Below are 10,137 nucleotides of genomic sequence, written 5' to 3' on the forward strand. Positions count from 1 at the left end.
TCAGACTTTGAGAGATCATATTGACTTGCTGAGTCAATATTTTATTCTGAGCCAATATGGCATTCAGAGTATCAATTTCAAGAACTCCCATCCTCATAGGCGTCCCATTACTCACAGAATTCCTTTCAGAAGTGTACATGAACTGGTTATTTGCAACCATGTCAATGAGTTCTTGAGCTTCTGCAGGCATTTTCTTTAAGTGAATGGATCCACCTGTAGAATGGTCCAATGACATTTTAGATAATTCAGACAGACCGTCATAGAATATATCCAGGATGGTCCATTCTGAAAGCATGTCAGAAGGACACTTTTTGGTCAGTTCCTTGAATCTCTCCTAAGCTTCATAAAGGGACTCACCTTCTTTCTGTTTGAAGGTTTGAATATCCACTCTAAGCTTACTAAGCTTTTGAGGAGGAAAGAACTTGGCTAAGAAAGTCGTGACCAGCTTATCCCAAGAGTTCAGGCTGTCTTTAGGTTGAGAGTCCAACCATATTCTAGCTCTGTCTCTTACAGCAAACGGGAAAAGCATAAGCCCGTAGACCTCGGAATCAACCCCATTGGTCTTAACAGTATCACATATTTGCAAGAATTCAGTTAAGAACTGAAAAGGATCTTCTGATGGAAGTCCATAAAACTTGCAGTTCTGTTGCATCAGAGAAACTAATTGAGGTTTCAGCTCAAAATTGTTTGCTCCAATGGCAGGGATTGAGATGCTTCTTCCATGTAAATTGGAATTTGGTGCAGTAAAGTCACCAAGCATCTTTCTTGCATTGTTATTATTTTCGGCCATGTCTCCTTCTTTTTCGAAAATTTCTGTCAGATTTTCTCCAGAGAGTTGTGCTTTAGCTTTCCTTAGCTTCCTCTTCAGAGTCCTTTCAGGTTCAGAATCAGCTTCAACAAGAATGTTCTTATCCTTGTTCCTGCTCATATGAAAAAAGAAGAAAACAGAAAATAATAGGGATCCTCTTTGCCATAGTAGAGAGGTTCCTTTATGTGAGTAGAATTGAAGAATAAAAGAAGGGAAAGAGAAAAACTTGAACACGGAGAGGAAGATGGTGTTCGAATTTTGGGTGGAAGAGAAGTGTTAGTAGATAAATAATTAAATAGAAGGAGATGAGAGATGAGAGAATTCAAAAATTAAATAAAATAAAATAAAAATATTTTTGTTTTTAATTTAAAATTAAAATTAAAATTCAAAAATTAAGAAAGGAAAATTAAATCAAATTAAATTAAATTTAAAACAATTAGTTAATTTAAAAAGGAATTTTGAAAAAGAGGAAGGTGATTTTCAAAAATTAGAGAGAGAATTAGTTAGGTAGTTTTGAAAAAGATATGATTGAAACAAAAAGATAGGATTAGTTTGAAAAAGATTTGAAAATCAATTTTAAAAAGATAAGAGGTTAGAAAAGATTTTGAAATTGAATTTGAAAAAGATGTGATTGAAACTTATTTTGAAAAAGATTTGAAAAAGAAATTTAGAAAGATTTGATTTTGAAAATTAAAGTTGATTACTTGACTAACAAGAAACAAAAAAGATATGATTTTAAAATTTAAAGATTGAATCTTTCTTAATAAGCAGGTAACAACTTGAAATTTTTGAATCAATCACATTAATTGTTAGTAAAGGTTTTGAAATTATGAAATAAAATAAGAAAAAGATTTTTGAAAATCAATTTGAAATTTTCGAAAATTATGAAAGAAAAATAAAAAAGATTTGATTTTTTGAAAAAGATTTGAAAAAGATAGAATTTTAAAATTAAAAATTTGATTTCACTCATAAGAAACAACTAGATTTCAAAAAGTTTTGAAAAAGTCAACTCAATTTTTTCAAAAATTTATGAGAGAAAAAGGGAAAGATATTTTTTTGATTTTTGAATTTTTAATGATGAGGGAGAAAAACAATAAAATTGAAACAAAACATGAAAATTATGAATCAAAACAACTAATGCATGCAAGAACACTATGAATGTCAAGATGAACACCAAGAACACTTTGAAGATCAAGATGAACATCAAGACTTATTTTTGAAAATTTTTAAGAAAAGAAAAACATGCAAGACACCAAACTTAAAAATTTTTATTCTTTAGACACTAATAATTCAAGAATGCATATGAAAAACAAGAAAAGATACAAAACAAGAAAATATGAAGATTAAACAAGAGGATTCATCAAGAACAACTTGAAGGTCATAAAGAATGCATGATGAATTTTTGAAAAATGCAAGAAAGAGATAAAAATGCAATTGACACCAAACTTAAAATTTAACACTAGACTCAAACAAGAAACATCAAATTATTTTTTTTTGATTTTACGATTTTATTAAAATTTTTTGGTTTTTTTTTTCAAAAATTAATTGGAAAAAGAAAAATAAGGATTTCAAAATTTTTAATATGAATTCCAGGAATCATGCAACATTAGTTTAAAACTCCGGTCCAGGAATTAGACATGGCTTACTAGCCAGCCAAGCTTTCAGTAGAAGCTCCGGTCCAAAACACTAGACATGGCCAATGGCCAGCCAAGCTTTAGCAGACATTGCCTACCTCCCATGTATACAACAACTATGTGTGTAACTGCCAAATGGGTGAAGATCAACAAGCTCTTGTGATGATAAGTTAAAACCCCGGTCCAAAGATTAGACATGGCTTACAGCCAGCCAGGATTCAACAAATCATCATGAAACACTAGAATTCATTCTTAAAAATTCTGAAGAAAAAATATATTTTTGAAAATATTTATTTTTTATTTTTTTTATATTTTTCAAAAATAAGAAATAAAAGAGCTTAAAAATAAAATAAAATTACCTAATTTGACCAACAAGATGAACCGTCAGTTGTCCAAACTCGAACAATCCCCGACAACGGCGCCAAAAACTTGGTGCACAAAATTGTGATCCTTAACAACGGCGCCAAAAACTTGGTGCTCGGAACGTAATTCACACACTTTGTCACAACTCCGCACAACTAACCAGCAAGTGCATTGGGTCGTCCAAGTAATAAACCTTACGTGAGTAAGGGTCGATCCCACGGAGATTGTCGGCTTGAAGCAAGCTATGGTCACCTTGTAAATCTCAGTCAGGCGGATTCAATTGGTTATGGGGATTTAATAATTAAAAGATAAATAAAACGTAAAATAAGGATAGAGATACTTATGTAATTCATTGGTGAGAATTTCAGATAAGCGTATAGAGTTGATTAATTCCTCCTGAATCTCTGCTTTTCCACTGCTTTCATCCAATCCTTCATACTCCTTTCCATGGCAAGCTGTATGTTGGGCATCACCGTTGTCAATGGCTACATCCCGTCCTCTCTGTAAAAATGGTCCAATGCGCTGTCACTGCATGGCTAATCATCTGTCGGTTCTCGATCATACTGGAATAGGATTTACTATCCTTTTGCGTCTGTCACTATGCTCAGCACTCGCGAGTTTGAAGCTCGTCACAGCCATCCCTTCCCAGATCCTACTCGGAATACCACAGACAAGGTTTAGACTTTTCCGATCTCAGGAATGGCCATCCATGGGTTCTGACTTATACCACGAAGACTCTAATATCTCGGACTTAGTCCCCTGTATTAGATATCTAAGAGATACTCATTCTTTCACGTCTTCATGTAGAACGGAAGTGGTTGTCAGGCACGCGTTCATAGGTGAGAATGGTGATGAGCGTCACATAATCATCACATTCATCATGTTCTTGGGTGCGAATGAATATCTTAGAATATGAATAAGCTTGAATTGAATAGAAAAATAATAGTACTTTGCATTAATACTCAAGGAACAGCAGAACTCCACACCTTAATCTATGGTGTGTAGAAACTCTACCGTTGAAAATACATAAGAACAAGGTCTAGGCATAGCCGAATGGCCAGCCCCCAAAATGTGACCAAAGGATCAAAAGATAATCCAAAGATAGATCCGAAGATGTAAATACAATAGTAAGAAGTCCTATTTATACTAAACTAGTTACTAGGGTTTACAAAAATGAGTAAATGATGCAGAAATCCACTTCCGGGGCCCACTTGGTGTGTGCTTGTACTGAGCATTGAGCTTTACACGTGTAGAGGCTTCTCTTAGAGTTGAACGCCAGTTTGTAACCTGTTTCTGGTGTTTAACTCCACTTGGCAACCTGTTTCTGGCGTTTAACTCCAGAATAGGGCAGGAAGCTGGCGTTGAACGCCAGTTTGCATCGTCTGAACTCGGGCAAAGTATGAACTATTATATATTGCGGGAAAGCCATGGATGTCTACTTTCCAACGAAATTGAGAGCGTGCCATTTGGACTCCTGTAGCTCTAGAAAATCCACTTTGAGTGCAGGGAGGTCAGAATCCAACAGCATCTGCAGTCCTTCTTCAACCTCTGAATCTGATTTTTGCTCAAGTCCCTCAATTTCAGCTAGAAATTTTCTGAAATCACAGAAAAATACACAAACTCATAGTAAAGTCCAGAAATATGGTTTTTATTTAAAAACTAATAAAAATATATTAAAAACTAATCAAATCATACTAAAAACTATGTAAAAACAATATCAAAAAGCGTATAAATTATCCGCTCATCACTCACTCAACAAGAAGAAAAATATTGAAGAGGCCATAGATGTCATTGAGGCTGTAGCTGAAAATGAGTATTTCTATGTTTCAGAAAGAACTCAAAAGAAGGGAGTGCTAGAATTCAACTCTGTAGATGCTTTGTTAGCTCAGAACAAGGCAATTGCAGTTCAAATAGCAGCTCTAACCAAAAGGATGGAGGCCAATCAAGCCTCATTCATTGAAGACCAAACTCCTCAACAAGAAGGGAATGCATCAGAATCTGAAGGTGACTGATAAACCACTATTTTATGGTTTATCTTGTACTCAATTGAGTGGTTTTCATCAACTCTTTACCCACTTATTCATACTATTTGCATGGTTTTACATTTGCCTTCCTAATTATGTGCTTTGATTGAAAACATGTTTCTTTGGACTTATATTTGCTAATATTAATCCTCTCTTATTACCATTAGATGCCTTGATATGTGTATTAAGTGTTTTCAGAGATTATAGGGCAGGAATGGCTCAGAGGATGGAAAGGAAGCATGCAAAAGTGGAAGGAATACAATAAGTTAGAGAAATTGCTAAGCTGTCTAGCCTGACCTCTTCGCACTCAAATGGCTATAACTTTAGCTACAGAGGTCCAAATGATGCGGTTCTAGTTGCGTTGGAAAGCTAATGTCTGGGGCTTCGATTTGATATATAATTTGTCATAGTTTCCCCGATGCCAGGCGACGCGAACGCGTGGGTCACCCGGACGCTTGACCTGGCCAACACCCAATCCGCGCGGTCGCATGGACGACGCGGCCGCGTCACCTTTTCGCGACCTGAACGTAACAGAAATCGCAGGGGGCGATTTCTGGGCTGCTTTTGACCCAGTTTTCAGCCCAGAACACACAGATTAGAGGCTATAAAGTGGGGGAATGCATCCATTCATGAGAGGCTCTCATAATTCACTTTTCATGTTTTAGATGTAGTTTTAGAGAGAGAGGTTCTCTCCTCTCTCTCTCTTAGGATTAGGATTTAGGACTTCTCTTAGTTTTAGGAGTGACTCTCGATCCCAGGTTCAATGTCCCTTTCTATTTACTTTCGCTTCTATTTTTATTGACTCTAATGCTTTTATTTGTATTTGATTTATGTTGCCCAATTGGCTTATGAACTTTTCCATGTTAGATTTTACTGCTTTGAATATATTTTATTTGAGGTATTCCAGATATTTATGATTTTAATTTAGCTTTCTACATTCTTGGCTTTGGTTAAGAAATTAGTAACTCAGGAGTTATCTTAACTCAACATAAGTGATAATTGTTATCTTTGCTAATTGAACTGAACTTCGATAATCCCAATCTTTTCTTAGGGATTAACTAGGATTTGAAGATCAAACTAATTAGTCACTTGACCTTCCCTTGCTCTAGTAAAGGTTAACTAAGTGGAATCAAGAGTCAATTTTCATTATTGTTGATAAGGATAACTGGGCTAGGACTTCCAATTTCTCATACCTTGCCAAAAATTTATTTTACAGTTATTTATTTATTTTAATTGTAATTTAAATTACTTGCTCCCTATTCTCAAAACCCCAAATTTACAATCTCCATAACCAATAATAAGAACATACTTCCCTACAATTCCTTGAGAAGACGACCCGAGGTTTAAATACTCGGTTATCAATTTTAAAGGGGTTTGTTACTTCTGACAACCAAGACGTTTGTACAAAGGGATTTCTGTCGGTTTAGAGACTATATTTACAACGCGATTGTTTTTATGAATTTCTTTACTGGAAAAAATCCTAACGTTAGTGACTGGAAACAAGCCAATTATGTGAACAATTCATCCAGACCACCATATGACCCACACTCTAAGACATACAACCCAGGTTGGAAGAACCACCCAAACTTTGGGTGGGGAAATCAACAAAACCACAACTAGGACCACAACAAGCCTTATTCATCAAATCAGCATTCCAACCACAACCCCAACCATCAAACAGGGAACCATAGATCCTATCATAACTCAAAAAACACATCATACCATAGTAACCAACCCATACACAGCAACCTCAATCAAGATGCACCATCCTCAACTATGCAACCATGTGAAATCAAGAGCAACTTTGAGAGGATGGAGGCTGCAATAGCACAACTGTCCTTACAGATTACAGGGGCAGTCTCTACCCTCATGGACAGCCAAGCACAAATTGAAAGAAGGATAAACGCTAATTAAGAAGAATACAGGTCAAATATGAAAAATTAAGGCGCAGCAATCTCAAAGTTGGAAGCACAAGTAGGGATTTTATCCAAGAAAATCCCACTTCCCACACACAGATTTCCTAGTGATACCATGGCTAACCCAAGAGGGGAATGCAAAGCCATTACTCTAAGAAGTGGGAAGGTTGTAGAAGAAGGGACCCCAAGCAAAGACAAGCATGAAGAAGCTGCAGCAAAGCATGGGAACAAGGATGAAGAAGAGATCCCTGCTCCACCTCCACCAAAACCAGTCTTGAAGCCTTATGTGCCAAAGGCACCATACCCACAAAGACTGGGAAAAGATGGGAAGGATGGCCAGTTTTCTAAGTTCTTAGAGATCTTCAAGAGGCTCCAAATCAACATACCATTTGCTGAGGTATTAGAACAAATGCCACTTTATGCCAAATTTTTGAAGGAGCTTATAACCAAAAAGAGGAACTGGGAGGCAAAAGAAACTATAATATTGACTGAAGAATGCAGCTCCATCATACAAAAAAGCTGCCTCAAAAGCTGAAAGACCCAAGGAGTTTCCAAATCCCCTGCATCATAGGAGACATCACCATTGAGAAAACCTTGTGTGATTTGTGAGCTAGCATAAATCTTATGTCCCTAACCATGATGAGAAGGATGAAGATTGAGAAAGCCAAGCCAACAAGAATGGCACTCCAATTGGCTGACAGAACATTTAAGTTTCCACATGGGGTGGTGGAAGATTTGCTAGTGAAAGTAGGAGAATTCATTTTCCCTGCTGATTTCGTTGTGCTGGACATGGAAGAAGAGGCCAACACGTCAATTATCCTAGGAAGACCATTCCTAGCTATTGCTGGAGCCATCATTGATGTGCAAAAAGGGGAACTAGTCTTGAGGTAGCATGAAGAGAAAATGGTCTTCAACGTCTTCAAAGCAATGAGTTACCCCAAATAATCCATAGGAGAATGCATGCTGGTAGACACCATAGGGGAATCCACCTTGTTTCTTTTAATGTTACCCTGCTCTTTGTGGCCTCCTTTCCCAGGAAAATTTTGTTGCTGGTCTCATATGACTCTGGTGGGTTTGGCTCCTCTTGGGTTTCCTTTAGCTGTTGCACCTTCTGACTATTTTGTTCACCAACCAAAGGGATTCCAGGGTGTACTGTTTGTGCTTCGGTGCTTGTTTCTTTCACCAGTGCATCATTGTGATCTTCCCTTAGTTTCTTGTTTTCTTGATCTGCTTCTTGTGAGGGTTTGAAGACATTGAATGCGAGTTGTTCATCATGTATCCTCAGTATTAGCTCTCCTCGCTCCACATCTATAAGTGCTCTGGCTGTGGCTAGGAATGGTCTTCCCAATATGATTGGGTGGAGGTGACTCTCTTCCATTTCCAATATGAAAAAGTCTGTGGGAAGGAAGTAGTTCCCAACCTTTACCAACACGTTTTCAACCACTCCTACTGCTTGTTTTTGAGTTTTGTCAGCCAGCTTGATGACTACGTCTGTGGGTGTTAGCTCATTAATCTGCAGCTTCTTCATGAGGGATAAAGGCATTAAGTTGATGCTTGCTCCCAGGTCACAGAGTCCTTTATCAAACCTTGTTTCTCCTATGGCACAGGGGATGTGAAAACTCCCTGGATCCTTCCTTTTTGTAGGCAACTCTGGTTGAATGAGAGCACTGCACTCCTTATTCATCACTATTGTTTGCCCTCCTTTGAGTGAGCTTTTCCTGGTCAGCAGCTCCTTCATACACTTAATGTATGAGGGCATTTGTTGGAGAGCCTTGATAAATGGTATGTTTACTTGAAGGGATGCAAACATGTCGAGGAACTTTGAGTATATTCTCTTTTCTACACCACCTTTGAGTCTTTGGGAAAAAGGTGCATAGAGTTTCAGAATCTCCTTCTGTGTAGTTTTGGTTTCTTGGTTACCCTCTTCCTGCTCCTCTGTTGAAGTATCTCCAGAGTGTTCTAAGGGTTTGTTCAGCTCTTCCTCAATCCCCTTATCACTTATAGTTACCATCTTGCATTCTTCCCATCTCACTTTCTTTGCTTCACCTCTCGGGTTTTTCTCTGTGTCACTTGGGAAACTGTCAGTAGGTTTGGGAATCTTCTCAGAGAGGTATCCCACTTGAAATTCCAGCCTCTTGATGGTGTCTCCCTGGTTTTTAATATTGGCTCGCACCTCCTCCTTGAACACCTTGTTATCTTGGATTTCCTACATATGCCTACAAGTAGAGTCTCAATTCTGGAGAGTCTATCTTCGGATAATGGTGAGTTGAGATTGGAGGGATGAGAAGGGCCATTTTGGTTTTGATATGGATGTTGAGAGGTATTATTAGGTGGGTGCTGATATGATCTCTGTGTGAAATGTTGGTGAGCTGCATTGCTGTTGGGGTTGTGACGTCTCTGATCTTGGCCTTGATCTTGTTGATTTCCCCACCCAAAATTCGGGTGGTTCCTTGGTGCGGTATTTTACAACCACACTTACTAACCGACAAGTGCACCGGGTCGTACTAAGTAATACCTTACGTGAGTAAGGGTCGATCCCACGAGGATTGATGGATTAAGCAATAATAGTGTTTGATAGGATTAGTTAGACAAATAGAAAAGAGTATTTGAATATTCAATCGTGCAGAAATTAAAATAGTAAAGTAAATAAATTGGGAAGAAAATATGGAGAAAATAGTTAAGGTTTCAGAGTTATCTATTTTTCCTGATTAATTTTTCTTACTAACTATTTTAATCATGTAGGATTTAATTTATGGCAAACTATATGTGACTAGACCCTAATTCCTTAGACCTTCCTAGTCTCCTCTAAGATTCATCAACAGCCAATTCCTTGGTCAATTAATTCCAATTAGAGGGTGATAATCAATTTCTAGTTTATATGCCACAAAAACTCTAATTACCCAAAAATAAAAGGATTATATGTCACGTATCCCGTTAAATCCAAATAATTAAAATTTAGAAGAAATTATTTTCAAGTTGTTGTTCAAGTAAAGAGCTTTTCCAAGTTTTACAGGAACTCAAATAGAAAGAGGATCATACTTCCATTCCACCCAAATTCATAAAATAAAGAGCAAAAACAATTCTTAAATTATAAATCCATACATAAATTAAAATAGAAAAAGCAATAAAATCAATCCATACAAATAGACAGAGCTCCTAACCTTAACAGTGGAGGTTTAGTTGCTCATAGAAAAGAGAGAAAATTAGGATTGTCAATTATGTTTCCCTGATGGGATGAGGTGGAATCTCCCCAGGACCTCTCTACAAAGGAAGGAAAGCTTCCTCCTTTTATAACTAATCCTAATAAATTTAAAATCTAATATCTAAAACTAAAAATTAAAATAATATCTTTTCCTAATTTAAGATTTGAATTTAAATTTGAATTAATTTAA

The 10,137-nt window shown here is 36.9% G+C and overlaps 1 non-coding gene across 1 annotated transcript; it reads left to right on the forward strand.

Moving 5' to 3' along the window:
• Nucleotides 1–289: 289 nt before the first annotated feature.
• LOC148562328 (small nucleolar RNA R71) lies at nt 290–397 on the forward strand. The gene has a single exon (XR_015886338.1). It is a non-coding gene; the product is annotated as a small nucleolar RNA R71 (small nucleolar RNA).
• The last annotated feature ends 9,740 nt before the right edge of the window (nt 398–10,137 follow it).

The sequence above is a fragment of the Arachis ipaensis genome, chromosome B6, assembly GCF_059453495.1.
Source record: "Arachis ipaensis isolate K30076 ecotype BB chromosome B6, ASM5945349v1, whole genome shotgun sequence".
Classification (NCBI taxonomy): Eukaryota; Viridiplantae; Streptophyta; class Magnoliopsida; order Fabales; family Fabaceae; genus Arachis; species Arachis ipaensis.